At 43.5% G+C, this 20,853-nt stretch overlaps 1 long non-coding RNA gene across 1 annotated transcript; it reads right to left on the reverse strand.

Annotated features, from left to right (window-relative positions):
* Positions 1–291: 291 nt before the first annotated feature.
* 1100001I12Rik lies at positions 292–7,027 on the reverse strand. Its single transcript, XR_383959.1, has 2 exons — positions 6,990–7,027; positions 292–616 (listed from the first exon to the last, which is right to left on the reverse strand). It is a non-coding gene; the product is annotated as an RIKEN cDNA 1100001I12 gene (long non-coding RNA).
* Positions 7,028–20,853: the final 13,826 nt, after the last annotated feature.

The following is a 20,853-nucleotide window of genomic DNA, read 5'->3' on the forward strand; positions in this document are numbered from 1 at the left end:
AACAGTTCTTGCAGTGACCACAGCAGGAAACAGGTAGTCACATTCCGTCAATATTCAGAAAATTACAGAGAGATGGACAGTGATGCTTAGCTTCCATTCTCTTTGTCTTCCTCCTCATTCAGCCTGGGATCTCAGCTTATTGCATGATGTCATCCACATTCAAGGTGGATATTTCTTCTGCAATGAAGCCTGTGTGGAAATACCCAACAGATGTGGTCAGAGGTATGTGTCCTATGCGACTCCAAACCCAGTGAACTTGAAGGTAAAAATTAACCATCACACAGACTAGAGGACTGGGTTAATGTTTAATTTTTGTCCATGTTGTACCAGGTAACAGTGGAACTGTCAAAGCTCTTAGTCTCCATGGCTTTTCATCAAAAACAGAATGGACTGAAGCACATGGCTGAGTTAAATCTTCTGCAGATAAAGTTGTACTCTGGGGGTGCACACAAAGCTCTTTGCTGGGTGACTTCACTTCTGAGCACTTACTCGGACATAAGCATCAGGATGGACATCTTTATATTTGGGAGACTGAAGCCAAATTATTATATCGTATAAGGCTGCCAAATATGCAGGTAGATCGGCATTCTTGTACATTGTTCTTGGTTTGTTAGACCTGAGGGAAAAAAAAAACATTTTCACAACTGTGATTAAAGCAATCTATATTTAAAAGTTCACAAGGGACTGACCAGATGACTGCCTCTGCCGAAGTTGGGGGTTTCAGAGAGCAGCCTCTCACTGGCTTTTGAGGTCTTTTTTTTAATGGGAAAGTGTTAGGGTTGATAGAAAACAGCAGAGATAATTGGCTGTTAGCACCTGGGCAGATGAATGGGGGACTCAGGACACAGGGCCACCTGTAGGGTAGATAAGCCCAGGGGACATAGCTTGTAAAAGAAGAGTCACCACAGGTGTCCCGTAGTTTAGCAAGGCAAACAGGTGAGTATATATTTTGGGGTTACAAGTTCAGCATAGGTTGAAAAACATGGTTTGCAGGATACATTAGGTTTAGGAAACAAACTTAAAATTTATTCTTGTGGAAGATGGAGACTTAGTAACAATGTATAACAATGTAACTCCTTAACACCAACGGTGGAGACTTTATAACAGTGTAGCTTCTTAATAACAATGTGGTTCCTATTTTGGTTTCACATGTTCTGCTACATAGTATAGTCAGTAGACCTGAGCATCAATTAGATTAAATTAGAATAAAAATGAATGGGTTTCACAGGGTGGTGATGGCACATGCCTTTAATCCCAGCACTGGGGAGGCAGAAAGCCAGCCTGATCTACAGAGCAAGTTTGAGGACAGCCATGGCTATGCAGAGAAACCCTGTTTCAAAGGGGTTTTGGGGGAGGGAGGAACAAACGGGTCTCTAGAAGTTTAATTCTACAACAATCTAAAATCTGAAAGTCTGATACATTGTCACAAGACAGAAAGAAGGATCTTTAGTCATGCAAGAAATTTGTGATCTGCCATAGCTCAGTGAAAAGGCAGAACAAGAATAGGAGAGAAAACTTGGTAGGAGCTACATGATAACAAGAAAGGGTCCTTGATTTGTGATCTATGGAAACTGTTCACATTCACAGTAGCATCTGCTTCTGGGAAGGGACCTGCCACTTTACTGTGAGGTCCCCAACTGGTACCCAGCTCAGAGAGTTAGGAGAGGTTCTTGAGCTGAGGGACATGGATCTGAGAATTAAGGGCCTGAGACTTGGCTGAAGTGTGGCCCGAGAGTGGTCTTTCTTTGGTATCTTCTTTTTTAAAAGAACCAGTCTTTTGGGTTCCAAGTAATGAAAGATTTGGTCACCCATCTATGGAACACAGAAGGCACCTCTCAGGCTAGAGATATACTTTAGCATTATAAATCAAGGTGTGGCATTACCGAGTCATACCAGAGAATAGCAATTTAGAAAACAATGAGATTCTGTCTGTCATGAATGGTACAGGCATCAAGCTTGTGATTTCTAGCAGAGCTAGTTTTAACTGTCAATAACACCATTGGTAAAATGTCTGGCCAGGGAACTCTAGTGGATTCCAGTAGTTTAGCCAGCTTTAGTTTTACAATCCATTTGTTTATTCACCCTCCTCAGAGATGAGGAAGAAAAGACAATGATGGATTTTCCTAGCCTATATTATATGCAAGATGAAGACTGTCTTTCTGTGCTGTTGACTCTGTCTCTGTTACCGTCACGCCACGGGCACAATTGACAGCTCAGGAAGGTCAGAGTCTGGAGTGCTAAAATCTTTGGAGACACCCACAGGTATCTGCATTTCCTCTCTCAGGGTTAAAGGATTTCTCTCAAATCTTGGCCCTGACTTTAACACAGACCATCCTTTTTCAGAGTTCAGGAACTTGCTCTGTAAGTCTTTTTTTTTTTTAAGATTTATTTATTATATGTAAGTACACTGTAGCTGTCCTCAGATACTTCAGAAGAGGGCATCAGATTTTGTTACAGATGGTTGTGAGCCACCATGTGGTTGCTGGGATTTGAACTCGGGACCTTCAGAAGAACAGTCGGCGCTCTTAACCACTGAGCCATCTCGCCAGCCCGCTCTGTAAGTCTTAAACTTATTCTGTTCTACCACTGCGTGACCCAAGGGGCTTTGGCTGCAGCCATCAAAGCTGCCCCTTTCCTTTCTGTGGAGATTGAACAGCAAGACACACCCAACTTTTTTACCCCAGTAGCCTTTTCTTCAAAGTCTCAAACGTTTGATAAATACACTGGACCAGCTAGTTCACAGCTCCCATTGTGGCACCTCTCAGTCCATCCCAGGGAAAGATGTGACCACCGAGCTGCCAACTCTGCTAGTACTTCTACTGGCCACCAGTGAATGGGGTCCAATGAGTAGCCTGAGGGTGTGCGATCAAATTTCCAAACCTCACAGTATTGTCTACTTTCTCAGACCATACCCAGTACCCACTGAGGGAGATCAGAGCCTCTGGAAATTTGGAATGCAGGGTAGTTACTAACTCTCTGAGCTGTAATGAGATGTGAGCAGAAGCAAGATGGTCCCGGGGAAGAAGTTAGTTATGATGTCAAGAAAACGAAGCCGTTGGCAACCTTGCACGAAGATCCTGAGTTAGCACTGATTGTCAGTTTGCCTAAGCCAAATGGCAGTGCCTATGTTGTCCCCACTGCTCCTAGTCTGTCCTTGGAGGAGCTGACAAGTGAATGTTATTTGCTCTACAAACTCTATAGGTGGCCTGCCTTTCCTTGAGGGCAAATAGGATGACACTCATGCTCTATTATATCTTTAAAATCACATTCTTCAGTCCAAGCTATGCTTCAACTAGACGGGCTGACAAAAGTTTGTTCCAAATGCAGAACAGTTATAGACTTGAAGGAATGACACTGTAAGTTAAAGCATACATTTCATTTGGAGATTTTTTTTGAAATGGTGTGTCTTTACTCATACATATTTGGAACAAAGACACCTTCCTTTGCAATGCTTTTGTTACCACACGAGCAATAGTGACTTGTATTTTCCTTTTTAAAATCTCCTAATAGAAAATCTTGAATAATGCCTGCTTCCCATTCTTCACTGGAAATGCAGGATCACCTAGCCTGCCTGGTTACTAACACACAGCTAACTTGTACAAGGTTAAGTTCATTTCACATGACTCTCATGAGTTCCCTCTGTGGAGATGAGTCACATGTATAGAAGCCAATTCCCTTAGAAGGAAGTCTGTGACAATGACAAATCAGAGGAAGCCTCATGGCTACAAACCTCCCAGAAAGGGAGCTTGGAGGTCAGTTGAGACCCAGGTTTCTCAGGGGCAGAAATAATAGCATGTTTTCAGCCACCAGCTGTGTACTTATGAAGGCCATAAGGACTGGAACATGCGCCCATACACATGCATGAGTGATGCACCCTTGCGCAACTGCTCACATGGCAAGACTAGCATCAAGGCCAGACCTCCTGACTCCTGGTTTAGCACTTCCTCTCCAGCTGCCTATTCTCAGCACTCAATGGTGTTTAGTATTCTTAGGGACACAAAGCAGCAACTCTGTTTCTACGCTTGGTGTCTCACCAATTGCAGATTACCACAGTGGATTCTGAGAGGGCTCATGGCCTGGGTGTGCTTTCTTCTTTGTGGCCCACCTTCTTTTCTGTCTATCTGTGGTGCTTTGCATGAAAATGGCCCCCATGGACTCATAGGGCGTGGGACTGTTTAAAAGGATCAAGAGGTGTGGCCTTGTTGGAGTAGGTGTGCTCTTGTTGGAGGAGCTGGCTTTGAGATTTAAGAAGCCCAAGCTAGGCCCAGAGGCTCTCTATCTCTTTCTGCCATTTTCAGTTCCAGATACAGAACTCTCATCTAACTCTCCAGCACCATATCTGTCTGCCTGAAGCCATGAAGTCATGTTTCCTGCCGTGATTATAATGGACTAAACCTCTGAAACTGTAAGCAAGCCCCAATGATATGTGCCCCTTTGGAAGAGTTGCTGTTGTCATAGTATGTCTTCACAACAATAGAACACTGACTAAGCCACTTTACCTATGTGCATAAGGGAGCCCCGAGTATCTGGGGAGTTCCCTGGTCCTCCCCATTTCAACAATCTTTTTTTTTTTTTTTTTCCTTCAGTTTTTCGAGACAGGGTTTCTCTGTGTAGCCCTGGCTGTCCTGGAACTCACTCTGTAGGCCAGGCTGGCCTCGAACTCAGAAATCTTTCTGCCTCTGCCTCCCAAGTGCTGGAATTAAAGGTGTGCACCACCACGCCCAGCCCATTTCAACAATCTTGCTGACTGAGAGAGCCAGCCATGGTGGCATATGCCATAATCCCAACATCTAGAACTCTGGAAATGGAGGATTAGGTGTTTAACGTGATTCTTAACTACACAGTAAGTTTAAAACCAGGCTGGCCTGTATGAGACCCTGTCACAGATATAGAGATGTAAGTAATTGCATTTTTTACCTCCTAGGAGGCAACTCTGAAGTAAGACCTACTTTGTCCCCAAGTCACCTCACTTGTTCCTTTTCCTGTACCTTTAACTTCCTTTGACTTCCACTCACATATCTCCCTTGCCCTCACTAAACAAATGAATAACATAAACCAGAACAAAATCCTCTAAGAAAAGAAGTTTTCACTTTAATCCCTTCCCAACAGGCAAAGTGGGAGGTAACTGCCAGAGCCTGAGAACTGTTTGTGGGCAGGGGTACTCAGTTGGTAGACCACTTGCCTGTCATGCATAAGGCCCTGGGTTTCCATCAACTGTATGATGGTACCATTTGTAACGACTTAGAAGGCGAAGGAGAATTAAGAGTTCAAGATCGCCAGGCAGTGGTGGCTCACACCTTTAATTCTAGCACTTGGGAGGCAGAGGCAGGCAGATTTCTGAGTTTGAGGACAACCTGGTCTACAGAGTGAGTTCCAGGATACCCAAGGCTACACAGAGAAACCCTGTCTCAAAAAAAAAAAAAAAAAAAAAAAAAAAAAAAGAGTTCAAAGATCATCCTCAAGGAGTCTGAGGCCATCCTGGGGTGCATCAGCCCCCTCCCCCCCCCCGCCCCCATGTTTAACTAGGAAAGAAACAGACTCCTTGTACTGGAAGGGCCTGCTCTGGCCAGTATAATACAATGCTTACACTTCTTCAAAATAATTAAGCCATTGATTTTCAGGGTAAGAATTCCTAACCTGGAGCCCAGAGACCTTTATGTTAAAAGATCTGAGAACATGGATACATGGATGCAGGGGGAAATTATATCTTTATTTTCATTATTCCTGAACGAAACGTATTCATTCATTCACTCAAGACAGAATGTCAATATGTAGTCTATGGTGGCCTTGAAATTGTGATCTCTTTACATATAGTGACTCAGTCTGGGATTACAGGCCTCTGTCACTATGATACCAAGAAAATCAAGGTCCCTCCTAGAATTCTTAGGGCTGTGGCTAGAGAGATGGCTCAGTGGTTAAAGCATTTGATGCTGTAACTCTTTTTTTTTTTTTTTTTCGAGACAGGGTTTCTCTGTGTAGCCCTGGCTGTCCTGGAACTCACTCTGTAGACCAGGCTGGCCTCGAACTCAGAAATTCTCCTGCCTCTGCCTCCCAAGTGCTGGGTTTAAAGGCATGTGCCACCACCGCCTGTCATTTGATGCTTTATCAGAAGACCCGGCACGGGCTTATGGCAGGCAGCTCACATGTGATACACACACACACACACACACACACACACACACACACACACACAAGCAAATGTAGATAGATAGATAGATAGATAGATAGATAGATAGATAGATAGATAGATAGATAGATATGTGTTGCCACCGACCACCCCAGTCGGGTATGGGGGTCCCTGGAATGAGGGTCCTTGAAGCTAGGTGGGTAAGGATTAGGCAGTGACAAACAGAACCAAACACAGAGGCAGTTTGAATCTGAGTGTGTTTTGTAGCTCTCAAGCAGGGGATTTTATACATTAAAAAACCCAAACATTACATCTCTTAGAAACTATATCCAGTGGAACAATCACAAATACCAACAAACATCATTTGGCACAGTGAAGCACAAAAATCATCCAAGCATTACAACTCTGAAACTATGTATTCAGTGAATCACAAACAGAACAGGTAACATCATTATAAATCATCAAAATAGAACAATTCTAAAAGGATGTATTCAGTGGGGGCTGTCGTCCAAGGCTAGTGGCATATTTCCAGGAGCAGGTTAATAAATCTTTAACGGTCAGTGCTCTTAACCGCTGAACTAACTTTCCAGCTCCATGGTCAATTATTATTTAACATCTAGTGCCTGAGTTTTTTATAAATCTTCAATATATAAATTTAAACTATTTTAATTCTTTCTCATTAAGGCTTTCTTTACTATATACCGAAATCTACCTCAGATGACACACGTGTAGTCATATGAAATTTTATTGTTGGGAAAGTTTTTATCATAATAGTTTTGTAAATGATTTAGAAAGTAAAAGCATTGGTTTCCCTGGGGATAAGGTCATGTTAGTGGCCCCATCTCTAGGGATGGTTTCTTACCCATTATTCTCGTTTAAGATCTTGTCCTAGGCTACCAGGAACATGTAAATAAGAAAAGGAATCAGAGAAAACAAAAAAAGATAGATTGCCATGAGAACTACAGCTCAATATTTTTTCTCCATCGAAGAGTTCCACAACCGGTTCCAGGAGGCCTCCCCTTTTGAGGTCAACTGCCTCAGTCTGTGGAACTCGTCACACAGATCCTACTGGAGGTGGTGTGGCAATGTGTGTGTATTTAAATATGTACATTTTTTTAAAGAATGGACTTAAACTAGGAATGGTAGCTCAAACTTTTAATCCCATCAATCAGGAGATAGAGGCAGGCAGGTCTCTGTTATAGGCCAGCCTGGTTCTCTTAGTGAGTTACAGGCCAGGGCTACATAGTAAAACCCTGTTTTAAAACAAACAAACAAATAAACAAACAAATGGATTCAAACAGAAGCTCAAGGACAATTTGAATTTTCAAGGAAAGGCCCAGGGCAGGTAAATCTTAGTTGCTGGAAGGGGATAGATAGATAGATGATACATAGATGATAGATAGATAGATAGATAGATAGATAGATAGATAGATAGATAGATGATAGATAGATGTTAGATAGATAGATAGATAGATAGATAGATAGATAGATAGATAGATAGATAGATAACAACACACACACACAGAGAGAGAGAGAGAGAGAGAGAGAGAGAGAGAGAGAGAGAGAGGGAGAGAGAATAGAGAAACAGAATAGCCTTGCCATTTGAGTTAGGCAACATGGAAGCCAGCCACTGCACAGACAAACAGCCATAAGGTAAGGAGGGAAGCTTTACAGGAAGAGTGAAAAGGCCTGAAGTACCAGGAAAAGCAGACTTCTCCAGGAAAAGCAGACTTCTTCTGGTCAAGGTCAAAAAGAAAACAGAAGAGAGGAAAAAGGAAAACTTACTTACCCCTTCCCGAACCAACCAGACCAACTCTTTTGTTTTGTTTTTTGAAACAGGGTTTCTCTGTATAGCCCTAGCTGTCCTGGAACTCATTCAGTAGACTAGGCCAGCCTCAAACTCACAGAGTTCCACCTGTATCTCCTTCCCACATTCTGGGACTAAAGATGTGCACCACCATAGGCTAAAATTTATTTATCTGGGACCCCGCATACCCTAGGGATAGTCTTAGGCAAATTGACGTTTTTCTGCCCACCTCCTCTTAACTCTTTGTTTTTTTAAATATTTTTTTATTACGTATTTTCCTCAATTACATTTCCAATGCTCTCCCAAAAGTCCCCCATACCCTCCCCCCCCCAAATCCCCTATCCTCTTAACTCTTAAGGGCAGAAACTATGCCAGAAGTAGATCCTGTTCTTTTGGCTAGGAGACAACAGCTTTCCATTGGTGGGGTTTTCATGCTACTATAGCACCCATGCCTAGCATGAACTTGAAATTTTAATTATAACTATAGTCAACAAAACTGACTTGTTCCTAGGACTTTGAAGCCAGACATGGTGGTGCACACCTGTAATTCTTGACACTGTGAAAATAGGAGATTGACCTGTTCAAGACCATCTTCATTTACATAAGACAAAACAAACCTTCCTGTGACCTTGTCACCAGTAGAAATCACAGGTGCTTTTATATATTACTGTTGCAATGAATATTTAAGAATATTTATAGTCACCATATTTGGAAACTAAGAAAACCAGAGGTAGCACATACTTTCAGCACTCACACTCAGGAGATGGAGGAAGAAAAAGGAGAAAGTCAAGGCTATCTTCTTATATTTGAGGGGGCACAACAAAGAAACTGCCAACATGAGCACTCTATGATATGGTTAAGGTTTTTAGTGTAGATGAGAGGGAGAGGGAGAGGGAGAGGGAGAGGGAGAGGGAGAGGGAGAGGGAGAGGGAGAGGGAGAGGGAGAGGGGAGGAGAGGGAGAGGGGGAGGGGGAGGCAGAGGGAGAGGCAGAGGAAGAGGCAGAGGGAGAGGGAGAGAGAGAGGGAGAGAGATCTGGAAGAGTCCAGAGGAAAGAAAGAAGCAGACTGCACATGGCCAGCAGACTGCATATGCCCAGAGCTTTCTGTGATGGGAGAAAGAATAACAGAGCAAGGGAGAGCTTTATAAAGAGAGCAAGCAGTATTCAGAGGAGGGAAGCCTGGAGAGATGAGACGCCAGCATGTTAGCATGGAGCTCTGAGATGTATAACAGGTATTTGTGCTATTGATGTTGTAGGTGTCCACCAGAGAAGACTGCTCAGACATGGGTTTAAGCCACCAGAAAGTCTTTATTAGCCAGCCATTGACTACATTGAGGGTTCCAGATCCCTATATACCACTGAGCCTTTCTCAGGGTGAGCTTTTTAAAAAAATATTATTTATTATTTTATGTATATGGCTACATTCTTCCTATCTTCACTTCAGAAACACCAAGAGAGGGCATCTGATCCCATTACAGATGGTTGTGAGCCACTATGTGGTGGCTGGGACTTGAACTCAGGACCTCTGGAAAGACAGTTGGTGCTCTTAACTGTTGAACCCCTCAGGGTGAGTTTTTAAGGACACAAAACACATTCTGGGTTGACACACTTCAGTTAACAAGAAGAGTTAGCCAGAAGCAGAACTATAGAAGTTAAAAAAAAAATGTTAGTACATCTAGAGCCTTTCCCGGAACTATGTGTTTGGTGGATTAGGTCTTTGTCTTCATTTTTGATAGGTGGTGCTATTTACGTGCTGAGAACTTTGGCCTGAATGGCACCCCCATCATGGAGTCAGTTTTGCTAAGATCTGGGGCCTACTAGGGTCTGTGGCCCTGTTGCTCTGAGGCCCTGGAGACCACATGTGCTTGGATATGCCACCACATGTAGCCATATGTTTATTTCGCTGGTGGTAAAGGAAATGATTCCTTTTGGAAGGGAGGAACCAGTTTCACAAGTTCCTGAGAAGTGCTGGCGTTGCTCTAACTGCCAGATGCCGTATAGTCTAGCTTGAGCTCATTTCTGGATATTTGGGCAGCCTGAGGACTAACACTTCTGCTTTAGAACAAATCCAAGTCTGCTTGGCATATGTAAGAATTTACCTGAAAGAGAAAAAAGAAAAGAGAAGAAAAAGGCAGGGGACTACTACCAAGATATATCAGAGGAACAAGCAACACCCCACTTTCAGGCTACCCCTAGGTGCCTTTTCTTTGTTTGTGGCTGGCTCTCACTGTTACCCAAGATGGCCTTTGACCCTGTAAGCCTTCCTGCTTTAGGCTCCTACGTGTTGAGATTACATATGTGCCCATCTCCAAGTCTGGTGATGTGTTTGTAACCAGCATTGCAGCTGATTTCAGGGTGAAGCTTAAGGAGGGATCTTGTCTAGGGAGGTTGGGTGTTAGCTTACAACTACCCCTGCCTCGTCATCTCATCATCCCTGCCTCATCACTCCATCACCCCTTCCTAGTTCCTCATTTTTCATTAAACAAAAAGGGAGGAATGTTAAGTTACAAGCTATTCCACTAGGCTCCTCTCAGGGACCTAGCAATGGCTTATGTCATCATCTGTGGGGGCCACCAGATGCACCAGGTATGGGCTTTGTATAAAAGGAACCCCCCCCCCCCACCATCACTCCAGCAAAGCATGCTCTGTCTCTGTTGCCACGTGTTCCTGGTAGTCTCTCTCTCTTCCCCATTTCTGTCTTTATCTGCCCCCTACTTCTCTACCTTCACAGCTCTGCTTCTGTCTGTCTGTCTGTCTGTCTGTCTGTCTGTCTGTCTGCCTCTACCCCTTCTCCAGATCCTTACTCCTCTCCTTTTCCCAATAAATACCTTTTATACCAGATCTGTTGAGTGGCATTTACCAAGGTGTGCACTACTCAGGGCCATACCTTGGCATGGGCCCGCCAGGGACCCTGATAGGTTATTTTTTCACCACTGCCAATGAGCCAATTAAAACCAGATTAGATTATATTAAGGCAAGTTTATGCCTCTCTCTCTCTCTCCCAAGAACTGAGGCCAGGAAAGTCACCATGGGGAAAGGGGAACCTGTACACAGAGAGGGAAGCGGGGTTGGGGGAGCAAAAATGTCTGGATTATTTGGGGAAGAGCCTCTGGGGAAAGGGCAGCCCAGCAGCTGAGCTGGAAAGTTCATGGTTGAGGGCAGATATACCAGGTAGTGACTGAGAGATACTGGGAGAACCGGGAGGCCAGGTCTGCTTTGATATGTAAACTATGCACCTCAATTCCTAGTCCTGGGTCTGAAATCAAACAACCTCCTGACCACATTATATCTCATAACATAACATTAGGAGTAGAGGAACATGCATGCTCATGTGTACCTGGCTTCCCTAGACAGGGTAGAGGAACATGCATGCTCATGTGTGCCTGGCTTCCATAGACAGGACCCTTTCAGGTTACCATCCAGGGCAGATGCACCTCCCATAGTCAGCATTTCAGTTCCTGTCCTTCAGGTAATATGGGACCCCATGTTTTTCAAAGCTCCATATTTGGGGCTTTCCATGAACTATATGAATCTTTTTAAAGTGGGTTTCTGAAAGGACTGGTATTGGTCCAGGACCTCCAAGACCAAATTCTCAGCACAAAGATGTATTTGCCCCAGAGGGACAGGAATAAGAGACAAAGCAGGAGATGGGGAAGGGAGAAGAGGAAGGGAAGGGAAGGGGGAGGGGTGATGGGGGAGGGGTGGAGGGGCAGCTATTGGGGACAGACATGGCACATAGGAAAACTGCAGTTCATAAAGGTACAAGGGGAGCCCCGTGTTAGGATGTGGTGTTTAATTTTAATTGGGCATGCTAATTAGGTGATCCAAAGAGGGCTCTTGATTGCTGTATTTCAGTACTTCAGTGCCTCTGCTGGACCCTGGTAATCAGCCTCAGGAGAAGAAATAGTTGAATAGACCTTGGTGGCTGGCTTCAGGAATGTAATCTGTTTTTAGCAAGGCGGAGGGAAAGGGAGAGGTAAAGGGAAGAGTGAGTCCTGCCAGAGCCCTGTTTGCCACACTAGAGTCCCTTTGGTTCTAAACAGCTCCTTTTATAAATTATATTTATTAACTAATATTTATTATGGTAATCACAGTGTTCTAACTTGGTGTAATTGAATGTAGAGGTTTTTTTTTTTTGTTTTTTTTTTTTAATTTGTTCTGTTTTGTTTTTGGATGCTCTCCCACTGCACACAGTTCAAAGTGAGATTTAAATTGCTAATTTTCCAGTACCGAGTTGTATGAAAGGATGTCACAGGTTTAGTGTGAAACCCACACATTTGACATTCCTAGGTAATAACCCTCTCCTAAATTGCTTTTGTTTCCCAGAAGCAGGAACTCTGCGCTGTAAAGGGGATGTGTGGGGTGCCTGGGAGCATCCCTTTGGTCTTGTTTGGTTTTCAGGCAGGGTCTTACGCTGGCTCTGAACCCTTGCTTCAGCTTCGGGAATGACAGTTGCACACAGCGTTCTCCCTTCCTTCTTCTCTATTTTAAAAAGAGGAACTGTTTATTTGCTTCCCCAGCTTCGGAGTGAAGCCTGACATCTGTTATCTCTACAGGGACTGAGCCTGGGAGAAGAGCACCTGTCCACTAAGACTGAGCTTTCTTTTAAGCACTCCTCCCACACCCAGTCCCACTTATCACCTTGGGAAGGACTTGTTGGGTCCCATTGCTCTCTGAGTTCTGCTTTTGGAGCCCAGGACAGGGAAGTGAAGGAAACTGTCAGAGGCACACATCATGGAAATGTAAAGAACTAGTCTTTCATCAGGCCATAGGACTCATTTGGAACAAACCTTTGTATTTGCCAGAAGGCTCAGAAAGTCAAGCCAAGAGATTCAGGGAGGACCTGGTTCGGTCTCTCTTTCTCCAGACTACTTCCTCACTGTTACTCTCTTGCAGATGCCCAAGATGTGGCAAATCTTGACAGATAACGAATTGTTATTGTGACATTTCAATGGCACAAGTCCTGGCATTTCAATCAGTTTTCATTGGGCATTTCCACAGACTTCAAGGTACACCCGGTACACCCTATGTGTATATCAGCTTATTGACTTAGCATGGTAGCTCAATGAGGTGGGTTTTACTATCCACATTTAAGGGATTGTACAGTGGCTCACACAGAGTCGGCACCTAACCACAGTAGCTATTGGTTTTAATTGGCCCAACTGACATGACAGGATAATTTTAGACTTTGACTTGAGCCTTGGAAAATAAGTTCAGTTTCAGTCTCTGGGAGTAGGAAGAAGCTAATATAAACCCAAAGCAGAAGGATAAAACCTCTTAAGACTTGTATGGGTGACTGGAAGATATCTGGTGTCTCTGAAATCTTTGTCTACTGACATAGAGTCATGATTTAGGCTGGCACTGAACTCGCAGAGATCTGCCTGCCTCTGCCTCCTGTGTAGATTAAAGGCATGATTTGGTCTCTTAACTTAGGTTTTCTGTCACTGTTAGAAAACATGAAGACCAACATCAGCTTGGGAAGGCTTATGCTTCCACATCATTGTTCATCATGAGAGAAAGTCAGGGCAGGAACTCAAGGCAGGAAACTGAATCAGGAGCTGAAGCAAAGGCTGTGTAAGTAAGAGTGTTGCTTCCTGGCTTGCTCCTCGTGTCTTGCTCGGCATGCTTTCTTACATAGCTCAGGACCACCTGCCCAGATCTCCCACCCCCACCCTCGCCTACCCCCTTCCACAGTGGGCTGAGCTGTTTGCTAAATATTATTCAGGGGGTTTTATCTGATCTTAAATCATTTAGTTCCCGAAACCTTTATATTTATAACAAGCCTTAAAGCACTAGAGCTGGGCAGGTATCAACCCTCTGTACTGCTTGTCTACTTCCCTGTCAATAACCCTGAGATATCACTGGCCATGTTCTGCCTGATCTGTTCCTACTCCAGCTGGCTAGCCCTTATGGCCATGCGCTCATGATCCACCGACCTCATGGTGACTTCTTCTTTCTTTTTCTTTCTCCTTTCCTCCCTTCTCCTGGTCCTCACCTCAGACCCCAAGCCTGGTAACCAAAGCCCCGCCTACCTCTCTTGTGCCCAGCTATAGGCTGTGGGTATCTTTATTAACCAATCACAGATAACTTGGAGAACAAGGTTCATACAACAAAAGCTGGTATACATGAGTATCTGCTGATCTTGGGGTACAGAATTTATCATCTGATACAAGCAGCATCAGACTGACTCACTCTACAGTCCTCCCACATCCATCATTATCAAGAACGTGTCTACAGCCATTTTCTTGATTGAGTGATCCTCTTCTCAAATGACTCCAGCTTGTATCAGGCTGACATAAAACTAATCCACTAGATGACTCAAATCATATCCTAGAGGTCTTCTTACCTGTCAACATTGCTACAATGGCGATTAAATTTCAGCATGAGTTTGGGAGGAGATATCAGGCCATAGTTTTACTGCATGTGCTGTCTAGGTACTGAGCTGAGTATCTCCCCAGATCATCTTGTTTATGTTTGAGGATAAACACGCTGTGGTCACATCATTTTTAAAAGCTCCTCTACTTTGGTTAAATAATTACAATTCTCAAAACCAGAGTAACTTAGTTCCCAGAACTAAAATTACTTGTTTTCCTTCTCTACTCTATCAGCTCCCCAGCACTGGCCCTCAGCAATGGCTGGTCATCAGAGATGTTCATGTTCCACCTGACACTCTTCATCCCACCCCCACCTTATGTCTCTAGATAATCTAAGCAATTGCCAACTAGGATCCAAAAAAGGGAGAAGTTGCGATTCCTGTCCCTCTTTCCCTTTTCTGTCCTTTAAGTACTGACAGCAGACATTGCATCACTAGCTACCAAAATGTGCCACTTTCCCTCTGTCACAAGTTGAATATTCTCTCAGATGCACATGTGCTACACCTACTTATAAAAGGCCAGTTCCACCTCTCCTGCTCTCTTCTTCCCTCCACCGTTGCCCAGAGGCAGCCTCTGTATACCCCCTTCCCAATAAACCTTCAAACTGAGATCTGTTGCATGGTGTGACTTTATGGTGACAGTTCCATAGATCATAACACTTACACTAGAATTTTGATATTCATTCATGGGTGACAGAGGAAATTAGGATACACTTGAGGTTTTTTTTATCTCATTAATAGAAGACTTTAAAATTGACTCAAAAGAGATTAGACCCAGTGTGTGCTTGTGAAACCTCAAAATCCACCCTCAGTGAAACACTTCCATCAACAAGGCCACACCTAGTAACTAAGCATTCAACTATATGAACTTATGGTGGGCATTCTTACTCAAACTACCACAACAGGCAACCTATAATCTTCAGCAGCTACCTGGAGGAAGAGAATGGAGAAGAGAATAAAGCCATGCACTTTAAGCTGTCATGGAGACAAGTATCCAAACAATTTTACAAGAACAAGATGCTTGAAGGCCAGAAAGCCATCTTTAGGTGTCTAGCTGAAACCCAGATAAAAGCCTTCTAGAAGGACTGCTTAAAGTGCATGACTTCATGGTAATACTTCTGCATGCTTAATGACAATCCTTCCAGCATCTGAAGAGATGCCAGTTCCAACTGGGTGTGGTGGCACACACCCTTAGTCTCAGCACTATGGCAGAGACAGGCAGATCTCTGAATTTGAGGCCAGCCTGGTCTACAGTGTGAGTTCCAGGACATCCAAAGAAACCAGGACTCAAAAAACAAGCAAACAAACAGACAGACAGACAGACAGACAGACAAACAAATGACATTTCTGTGACAAGGACTGGAAAGAGGTGAGAAGACCCTAGCACTAGGAAGACAAACATAGAACAAGTGCCACAAGTTCAAGGCCAGCCAGAGCTAGCTACATAGTGAGTTCTGGGTATGCCTATGTTATAATATGACTTCCTGCCTCAAACAAATAAACAACAATTACAAAAAGCAAAACAAAAACAAAACAAAACAAAACAAAAAAGATAATAGCTCTATGTATAGAACACTTACTTCTTAAAACATTTGTGAGTCAACAAACTAAACGCCTGGCAATTTATCTTTTGATGTTGCAAAGACTTGTTTGTTTGTTTTGTGTGCTGAGGGTTGAATCATCCAGGACCTGTGAAGATGCTCTGCTACAGAGCTATCTATATCCAGAGTCAGACATTTGTTTCACCTTTTATTATATATTTAATCAGTATCTCACTAAGTTGCCTAGGTTGGCCTTGAACTTTCTCTGTAGCCTTGGCAGGTCTTGAAATCCTATTCTTCCTGCCTTAGCCTTTATAGTAGCTCCATCACTAAGCCCAGCGGTTTCCTTTTTTTTTTTTTTTTTTTTTTGAGACAGAGTCACATAGCAGCCGAGGCTGGCTTAAAACTTGTGATCCTTCTGCCTCAGCCTCCCAAGTGCTACAAAAGAAGACAAGTGTCAGGGTACCTAGGTGTGACATTTTATTCATCTATCTATCTATCTATCTATCTATCTATCTATCTATCTATCTATCTATCTATCTACCTACCTACCTATGTAATTATTTATTATTTAGGTTTTAGTTTTTTTCCGATAGGGCCTCGATATATAGTTAGAGCTACTCTCAAACTCAAGCAATCCTCCTGCCTCAGTCTCCTAGTGCTGGGATTACAGGTATGAGCCGCCTCGCCTAGCTGATATAAGTAAGAGCTAAAATTAAAAGTTTTTAAAATTTATATTTACTTACTTGCTTTGTGCATGTGTACTCTCATCATGCATGTGTGCATGTGTGTGCATGTGTGCACGCATGTGTGCAGCGGAGATCAGAGGAAGACTCGAGGGAGTCAGTTTTCTCCTTGCACCATGGGATCCGGGCAGTTAAAAATGGGTTATCAAGCTTGGTGGCAAGTACTTTTACCCTGTTATCCATTTTGCCCACCACACCCCCTTTTAAGACAGTGTTCACTGTGTATCTTCACCTGGTCTAGGAACTTGCTGTGTAGACCAGGCTGACCTAGAAATCGCAGAGATCTGACCATCTCTGCCTCCCAAAAGCTAGGATTAGAAGTATGCACCACCATGACCTGCTCCCCTCACCCTTTATTTGTTAGGAAATTTAAGCCAGATGTGTGGTGGTGTATTCCTGCAATCATAGCATTCAGGAGGCTGAGAGGTTGCAAGTTCTAGGTTACTGTGGGCAACAGAGTCAACTTGGCTACACCCTAAGACTTTGTCTCAACAGCAAAACAAAAACTTTAACAAAAAGCCAGGCGTGGTGGCGCACACCTTCAATCCCAGCACTTGGGAGGCAGAGGCAGGCAGATTTCTGAGTTTGAGGCCAGCCTGGCCTACAAAGTGAGTTCCAGGACAGCCAGGGCTATACAGAGAAACCCTGTCTTGAAAAACCAAAAACCAAAACAAAACAAACAAAAAAACCAACTTTAAGAAAAACAACAGTGACAACAAACTCCCTAAAGTCTCTGAGGCTCAGGGCTCACCGTGTCTCAAATGCCTGAACCTACATAGCTAGCTCACCACACTGTGGCTCAGAGTCACCATCTGTCTGCCTGTCTGGCCAGGTGCCTCTGGAACTCGGTTACTGCCTTTTTGAGATTCAATCTTTTCTTTGTATTTCAATTCTTTTTATGAAAGTCACCATGACATTACGACCAGCATTTTTTGAGGAGACAAATGAAGCCAGGTGCTTAGTTAACTGCATTATTCACATCATCTTACAGAATCTGCTGTATAAGCCAATTGGGATTTATAGATGGCTAAATTGAGCCCCATAAACATTAGCAAGTAGCAGAGGCCTACTTGACTCATTGTATTAGTCTGTGGCCCTTCCCAGCCCCTGTAAGAAAGGAAAAGCAGCTCTCCTCCCCTTACAAGCCCAGGTTCACTGTGTTCAGGTCTTGATAATCAGAGTATCCTAATATCCCTTCCTACCAAGAACCAGCTATGCCAATAATGTTTTGACAGGCATTTGCTTCCATAATTTATATTAAGTACACTGTCTACTTGTCCAACTTGACCCCAATCAACTTGAGGAAGAAATGGCTTATTTCATTTTACAGCTACAGTCCATCATGGAAGAAAGCAAAGCCAAGTTTTCAAGCAAGAACTTGGTGGCAGGAACTGAAGCACAGATCTTGGAGGAACTCTGTGTGCTGGCTTGCTCTTTACAGCTTGCTCAGTTTGCTTTCTTATACCATCCAGAACTACCTACCTACGGGTGGCACTGACTACATTGGCTAAGCCCTCCCACGGCAATCATTAATCAAGACAATACCTCACAAACAAGTCCCAGGAGACCAGAAGAGGTCACTGAAACTCCTGAAACTGGAAGAGGCTGTGAGCTGCCTGTAGGTGCTGCGAACTGAACTCTAGTCCCCTGCGAGAGCAAAACATCCTCTTAAACACTGAGCCATCTTGTTTTTGAAGGCAGTTGTTTTTGAAGAAAGGCTCCTTCAGCAATACTCTTCTTGGGTTTTCTCCTTTTCACTGTACTTATGAAGTGATCAGTAGCAGCTCAGGGCACCCCGCAACCAAGTTCTTAGCACAAAGATGAGTTATTTGTGCTAGGAGAAAGCAGGTAATAAGAGACAAAGGCAGGCGATAGCAGATGAGGGAGAAGGGAAAGGGATATTTGTCCCAGAGGATGGGGGCACAAAAGACTTCCTCTGGATAGAGAGAAGATAGATGTGGCCCATAGGAAAATGGCAGTTTATAAAGGCAAAAAGGAAAACCCCATGTTAGGGTGAGATGTTTAATTTTAATTGGGCATGCTAACTAGGTGAGTCAAAGGGGGCTTTTGATTGCTGGATTTCAATACTTCAGAAGCTCTGCTGGACCTTGGTAGTCAGCCTCTGGAGGAGGAATTGGCCAAATAGGAAATAGACCGTAGTGGCTGGCTTCAAGAATGTAATCTAATAGATTTTAGCAAGGCAGAGGGAATTGGGGATAAGGGCAAGGTCTGTCAGAGTCACACTCACCTTGGTCGCCATGGTCGCCATGGTCGGGTTGGCCAGAGTTCCTTCAATTTGTATTTCTGTAAATGAGGTATCAATGGAATGCCTGCTTTCTCTCCATCTACCTTATCTGTTGTTTTAAGTGTGTTCAAGATCCTTCAATCAAACTGCTTATTTCATAGATTTCTTCTTCCTGATTCAAAGCTAAATTCAGCAAGCAGTAACCATTCTACAGGCTGGATGTTATACTGTCATGAAATCCCTTGCCAAATAACTTAGTCCATCACTTTGACCTGAACCTTAAAATTTGAAACAAAATTTCAGGACAGAGCTAGAATGCAGCCAAGTTCTTTTCCAGAATCGGATACAAAGGACTTCTAGTCTGATTCCCAGTTAAATCATTGTTCCCATCGAAAACCTAGTGAGTCCAGATTTCCTTTATTCCTGTGGGCATTCTGGTCTTCGGGATCCCACTCACTATGACTCACTAAACTATCCATAAAGCATTCCAGAGCTGCTCTAGGCCACAGCGCCAAACTCTCACACACAGATCCTGCAAACCAATTTCAAAGACTTAAGAAACAGGTTTATTAGACTGAAGAACCCGTTCCTTGCTAACAATTTTGTGTATTGCCTTTTTTTTTTTTTTGTTGCTACAAAATAATCGACAAAAACAAGGAAGGAAGCTGTGGTTTGGTGAACGAGGCATCCTACACAGCCTTAGGAATTTGAATACTTGGTCCCTGTTTGGTGGGACTGTTTGAGGAAATTTAGGGGCTGTGGCCTTGCTGGAGGAAGTATGTCACTGTAAGGGGCAAAGACTCATACCGTTTTTTTCCTTTGCTTTCTGCTTCCTGCTTGTTATTTGATTTGTGAGCTCTCAGCTATTATGATTGCTATGTCTGTCTACTGCCACACTTCCCTGCTGTGATGGTAATGGACTGGAATGTGTTTTATCACAGCAATAGGAAAGCAATGAATACAGAAGGGTTTCTTTTGGCTCACAGTTCAGCAAGGTGGTGAGAGTAATTGTAGCTCTGAAGGCAGGAGTCTGAGAGCCCTGGTTACATTGTATTGGTAGTCAGGAAGCAGAGAGCAATGAATGTTGATGCTTAGCTTTCTCCTTTAAAAAAAGATTATTTATTTGACAATTTTATTACATTTATTTATTTGTGGGTACTACAGCTTGCATGTGGAGATGGGAGGCTATCTTGCAGAATACACTTTGTGGTTCTGGGGATACAATTCAGGCCATCAGTCTTGGTGGTTAGTGCCCCATTACCTGTTGAACCTTCTCTCTCTAATCCTATTTATCATTTTTAAAAGATTAATTTTATTTGTATTTATGTGTATGAGTGTTTTGTCTTCCTGGGAGTGCATATGATTACAGGTTCTGCAGGAGGCCAGATGAAGCCAATCGGATCTCCTGGAGGTAGCTGGAGTCACAAGGCACTCCAGGTGGGTGCCAGTAAGGAATTCAGATCCTCTGTGAGAGCAGTATGTGTTCTTAACCTCAGAGCCATCTCTCTAAGCCTCGAAAAAAAAAAAAAAAACATTCTGTGTTGGTTCCTATCATTCAAGATGCTGCTGCCCATATTCGAGGTGAATGTCCTACATTAAACCTGGCTGGAAACTCCCTCCAAGAGGTTTGTCTCCTAGCAATTCTAAAGCCAGTCAGGTTGACAATGGAAATCTATTATTCCGCTTGCTAGTAAGAACAGCCAGGAGTGCCCACACATTGTGCAAACAGAACCATAACCTCTGGAGCTTCACTTTGCTAAGCTGTAAATCTAAAAACGATTAAAATAGACAAGTCCCCAATCCTCTATGCAACCTAAAATGCTGAGATATGCACCACCTAACTTCTCAACCAATGAGATGTGCACGGTTTGTGAGAGTAGGTTGATATCTATTTTTCTGGAACCCAAGGCTGATGGTTTTTCCCTGTCCATAAACCTTTCTTGACTTCCTGTATCCATTTTGGTACCCCTAAACCAGACAGTTTGGAGTTCCTGGCAAGGGGGTCACTCCACTAG

This window comes from Mus musculus, chromosome 15 (genome assembly GCF_000001635.26).
Source record: "Mus musculus strain C57BL/6J chromosome 15, GRCm38.p6 C57BL/6J".
Classification (NCBI taxonomy): Eukaryota; Metazoa; Chordata; class Mammalia; order Rodentia; family Muridae; genus Mus; species Mus musculus.